Genomic DNA, 6,150 nt, shown 5'->3' on the forward strand with positions numbered 1-6,150 from the left:
AGGAGGTGAGATCAGGATGGGAACAGAGCAGCCAATCCTGGTAGTCAGTGAGATGAGCAGACTTAGAAAAGGAAGCAAGCCAGGTACAGCTAGAAAGCAGAGCCGGAGATGGCCTGGAGCTCGGTGGAGGAGCACTTACCCAGTAAACGAACAGCCTGGGTTCTATTCCTAGCACCGAACAAAAAGCTGTCCACGTTGCAGCAAAGTTGTCGTGATATCCAGGAGACTGCGGTAGCTAAAGCCAGGGTAGTCATTTCCCACCAATCCCCTGCCTGCTCAAAGCTATTTCAGACCAAAGGAATAGATGATGGAGTCAGAGTCAACAAGAGCTAATTCTTCATGATGAGCCATTACTTGGAAAACCAGCTGATGGCTCAAGCTGCAGGGATGTCTGATCCACCAGTTACAAAGAAGAGGACCCCACCATGTAGACTACATACTGCAGCAGGCACACCACTAACACCTGCCTTGTCGAACCCGCTGGTGTGTGCGTAACTTTGCCTTTATACTGTTCTATAACTTCCCACAGGAGTTGGGCAAGTTTCCCTCTAGTGAGCTGCCTTGGTACCCATGAAGTATCTCTCTCTCCACACTGACGGGAACTGGAAAAGCTCAGTTTTTGCTTTTAAGGAGTCGCTCGGGCTAAACGTCTAAGGTATACTTTCTGCTAAGCCATGCAGGAGGGCGGTATTTGTGTTTTTGCTATACTTTTGCCATAGACATCATCACAAATGCTGCTTTGCATTTTCTAGGTCCTGTGGAAATGTTCTCCGTGTCTTAGTTATGAAATATTATACTCATTTTAAAGCTCGATTCTTTTGTGCTTTGTCTACTAAAGAAAAGAACTTCTGAAAGTCTTAAAGGGGAAATAAGTATGTGAAGGCTAATACGAGCTAAGGACAGTGCAAAGGGATGAGAATCTCATAATGAAATCCAGTATTTTATCCACTCACTATTCAACACGATGATAAAAGAAAGGTCCAGAGCAATTGAGGATATGGAGTATGCATGCAAGCCCTCTCCCTCCCACCCCTGCATCCTGGTTTCTCGGACTTAAATTACTCAGTTTGTAAGCAACGCTGCTCCTCCAGGGTTGGAAAGCCTGTAGCCCCCTCACATTGGAGCTTTAGAGAAAATAACTAGAGGAATGATCCTGGGCCTTTGTGAGCCCAGCCTCTCTCTTCCTCTCTTCCCTTGTTCTCTGTTCAGGTGAGGTGAGCCGTTGAGGAGAATGTGACTCCCATAGCTCAGAAAGCTCTTCCTCTGCCTTCATGAGCCCAACACTGCAGCCTTCAAGCCCTTGAAGGCCTTATCCATGAGAATTCCAGAGAACATTCTGCGACTCGTGCCAAGACTGTCCCATGACCCCCACTTCCAGTTTATGCTCTTGAACAGTGGAAAGGGGGCTCTGCTATTTGACAGCTATTCAGGAGCAATCTACCCAAGCTTGGACCCTGCCTCCTGAACTCCCTGTCCAGTGGCTTCAAAAGCCTGTCGCTCACAGGGCATTTAACTCCCAAAGACCCATTAAGTAGTCTGATCCTGGGGCCGCCCTAGATCTGTGTAGCCCCTTCAATGCTGCCAAGGAGCAGAAATGTCCAGCATGGGGAAACCGAGGACACCACCTTGCAGTCTGTACACATTGCCAAGAACAGGAGACATCTCTTCCTACTTAGCATATGAGGCCTGAAGTCAGTCAGTTTGGATTCTGGTCTCATACCTGGGGCGGGCAGCCTCTCCTCAACTTGCCTTGATATACTCGTGTGTAAGATCCAACTTTGTAAGCTGCTTGGAAAAGTCTAGGAACCCTCACACAGCACAGAGCCTGGCACAAAACGAGTGATTAGGCCACACTCACAGCTGCATTGGCGCTCCCTCATGCTACTGAGCCGTGTCTGGGGCTGCAGGGTTGTTCATGCAACTTGCAACTAACAACATTATAGTAGATTAAGTGTGCACAGATCCTCTAGCAGCCAGGGTGCTCTGCCCACCTGCAGGAGTGCCAGCCTGAACTGTGAGGATACAGATGCTGTGGTACAGAGCAGGCTCCACACACCGGAGCACACTGGAGTGATGGTCCCACTGGGCTACATGATTTGGATCTAAACTTATCCTTTGATGAGACCTACCTATGATCTGTCAGCCGTGAACTCTCGGTGTTTCCTCCAGTCGCCTAGCTTTTCTGCCTTGCCCTAACAACCACAGTGATCTGGTGACTCTCCTTGCTTCACTGAAAAGCCCCAGATAAGCCCAGTCAGTGGTTGGGAGCATCACAAGGACAAGCTGTGAAGCAATCCGGATTTGGCAAACACAAGGATCCACTTAGCGTCTGTCTTCTTGGCTTTCAACTAAGATTTCAGGCTGGTTCTAAACAGTGACATTTGGCCTACAGAGGTAGTATGACAGGAAGAGCAGGGGAGGCTCTTTGCCCAGATTGACTGGCACGTTCCCAGCACTGTGTAGTGACCTCAAATCCTGCACACTATTTCTTTCCCACCATGGATAAGAGGCCATTCTTTTTGCTCGTTCTCCTGTGGCCTCTGGTTGATGTCTAGCCAATGCAGCAGGATGCTTCCTTACTCCAGATGGGTCTGAGTCCAAGAAATGCAGTTCTGTGTTTGTCCAGGCTCAGATAGTTGAGGAAAAGCCCTGGAGCAAATGTACAGTTTATATTTCCCCAGTGTCTGTGCAGAGACAGGATCTCTGATTTCTCGGCAGCAGGACAAGCCTGAGGCAAGACTCAGTTCTGTGAAGGAACCTGCTCTTCTAAACCTGGAAGACCTTACCATCCATGGGTCCATCTACCTTCCCAGTGGAGGTGTTCTTCTTCCTCGTCCCATATGTCTTCTCTCCTGAATGTGGCCAGAGTGGCCCTGGGAAAGCAAAATCATTCTTACCGTGACTTTATGTCAAATTTAATCTGGAGTTGGTGAGATGGCTCAGTGGGTAAGGGAAATGACTGTCAAGCCTGTTGGGTGACCTGAATCTGATCCCCAGGCCCCGCATGGTGGAAGGAGAAAGCCAACACCCACATGTTGTTCTCTGACCTCCACCACATGTGTACACGGGCCCTCCTCCACCACCACACTCAATACATCAATAAAATGTAAGTTTTAAAACGTAAGTTGAAAAAAAAACATCCACACCACCTTGGTTACTGAAAAAGAAAAAAAGTCTGGAAGTCACAGAAAGGTCACTTGATTACTTCCAGGGCCAAAGGGTATGAACAACTGCACAGTCAGAGCTCTTCCTCAAGACCTCCCACCCCAGCGCCCACTTCTTGATGTTTATCAAAGGTTGTGGTGTGTGAGCCCGCCTCAAAGACTTCACTGCTGGGCTCACATTGCAGTTAGTGGTTGCTTCTTCAAGCCACCATGTTTGAACTGGATGAAGAGTATGACTCACAGACTAGGTTTTATTTAAGGGGACTGGAAAGGGGGTCTTGATTTTAAGTGCATGTTATGAGGTTGGGACCATGTGGAAACAAATCTAATCACGGGTGAATGTTCAGGGTAGACATCCAGAATGTATTCCAGCTGTTGGACTCCTGTTGTTGTTGGCTGGTCTTGTTCTGAGGGCGGGAGGAGTGGAGCCCACTATCCACACTGTCCCCGTGGGACCGAGCTTCCCAGTCCCAGTGGGACCGAGCTTCCCACAACATTTGTTTTCTTTACATAGCAACACATGCTCCTATGTTGAAAAGGAAGAGCTAAACACTGTCTTTGTTTCATTGTGTCAGGCAGTAGTTTAACATTAAGGTGTTTTCAGCTCTGGTCTCAAACCTTGCTTACAGCAAGCAAGAGGTAGAAAGAAATGCCTTTATGCTGGGGACGGCAGAATTTACATCAGCTCAGGAGGAAGGCACTAGGTTCCTTCCAACAAATGCAGGGATATTTTCTGCCCAGGCCCCCTTCCTTCCTGCTCCCAGCACACATTTCTTTCTTTCTTTCTTTCTTTCTTTCTTTCTTTCTTTCTTTCTTTCTTTCTTTGGGCTGTCTGTGTTTGCAGTTACTTCTCCCCTCCTCCCATTGGTTAGTCAGATGTAGAAATGGAAATCTCAGGAACCCCAGGTAGAGAGAGTGTCAGATTCACACAGACACAAGACAGAGACCATGTATGAGCCTGCTTTGTGTGTGTATGTATGTGTGTGTGTGTGTTCAAATATGTACACATGCACCCATAAGTGTATGTGTGTGTAGATTAGCTGGAGTGCAAGGCTCTGAAATCCTCCTCCCACTGCCCTCCAAGCCCAGGGATTGCAGACATGCTTTTTAAGTGTATGTTGGGGATCAGAACTCAGGTCCCCAAGCTAGGACAGGAAGCACTTTACCAGAGAAGCCATCTCCCTGGCTCACTGCTCCAGTTATTAGTGTGTGAGTGGCCACTTCAGAGTCAGCAGCCTCTACAAACACTATGGATCTCCCAGCATGCCCTAAGCACACTGCAAGGTGAAGTAAAGAGGCCTAGAGTGGTGACAGGGGATCTCTGGAAGAGCCCCAGCCACACCAAAGATAGGGAATCTGGTGAATTCAATATCTCTCACCACTCTCCCGTCTCTGAAATTTCATTAGGGTTTCTTTCCCATTTGTGGACCCCTGAGATGGCAGAAGCCATAAATCATAAATGCCTTCAGGAACCCTGGGAAGGATACCAGGAGACTGAAGGGTGCAGTTGCAAATGAGAGTGCAGAATGGAGACTTTTCTTCATCTTTAAATATATATATTGGGACCATGACTATGCAGTCTAGAGTGCTGGGCCAGCTGCATGAGGTAATGCATAGAATACGCAGCACAGTATCCAGCACACTTGTTTTCTCCCAGGCGGCTCTGTGGACAGAGGAAAGGTGAGTGAGAACATCAGCAAGCTACTTACTCCCCAGTCCCTCCGTTTCTGCAGAGTGGGGCGGGGAGTCCTGGCCCTTGGGCTCCAAGCTAACTACTCACACCACTGTATCACGATTGCCACATTGTCTCCGAAGGTTGCCCTGCCCTTGCACAGCTTGGTTTCTGGAATACCAACTCAAGGCAAAGGGGAATGTAGAAAAGACAGACACAGAAAGGCTGAGATTGCATGGCTGGGCTCTCTGTTGAAGAAGCCACGGGACCCTAGAGTGTATAGTATACACAGTTGGACTGGGAAACTGAGTTATTGCATACAGCTGAACCAAGAGGTGGGGTTATTACATGCAGATAAACATGGAGATGGCTAGTTAATCACAGTAGGAGCAGCCTTTGCAGGAGCAATCTCTTCAGGCTCTAAACTTCCACAGGGAGAAAACCTTGGTGGACATTTTCTGCACACACAGTCAGCATTTACAGCTGGACCCAAAGAGGGCTTTGCCCTCCCTCTGAGCTTCACCCAAGCTAGGCTTTGTCATTCCCCTGGGTCTGAGGCACTGGGGTCATTGACATGGGCCATGTCCATGTGAAATAATATACACTGTCCCAAGACTTCATTCACTCCTTACAGAAGTTGGCTACCAATAGTTAATTGTGGTCATTCCAGGGCAGAGATTTTTCTGCTTGGACATTCATTCCAAACTATCTGACTCATGTTGAGGAATTTAGTCTCGGTGTTGGACTCTCACAGGTGATTGGTGAGAAATTATTAAGTCCAAATTGTACACAAGCCGTTTGCACTTTGCATCTGTATTCGACCAGCATCTATGCCTTCACGTTTTTCCATTAAATATTTATTGAGAGTTTCATTTCAGCCTATGCTCTAAGGATGTTAAATTTTGCATCAAGGTCCATTAAAGAAATATTCAGCAGGATTTGCAGGCATCTGGAGGAAGGAGCCAGAGAAAGGCAAGTAGGAATTAAGAAGCATCACAAACATGCCAAGGGGTAAAGAGAATTCTACAAATGAGCATCACGCAATGGAGTAACAAGAAGAGAAGCTCAGTGGGAAGAGAGAGGTGTACTACTGCTGTTCTGGAAAGGAAGATAGCATAGCACAGTCCAGAGAGCAGTCTACATCATTGCAAACAGAAATTTTGCTCACCACAGTGGTGCTGATTCCTGGAATTGTCAGGCATTATCAGCATCCTCTCACATGGTAGCTCTCAGTCTGTGGCCCCAGGCACCAGAATATCAGCTGGGGGTTATAGTAGAGTAAAAGTACACTCAGTTTTTGTCGTGGTTCCAGAA

Source organism: Mastomys coucha, unplaced genomic scaffold, assembly GCF_008632895.1.
Source record: "Mastomys coucha isolate ucsf_1 unplaced genomic scaffold, UCSF_Mcou_1 pScaffold20, whole genome shotgun sequence".
In the NCBI taxonomy this organism is placed as follows: domain Eukaryota; kingdom Metazoa; phylum Chordata; class Mammalia; order Rodentia; family Muridae; genus Mastomys; species Mastomys coucha.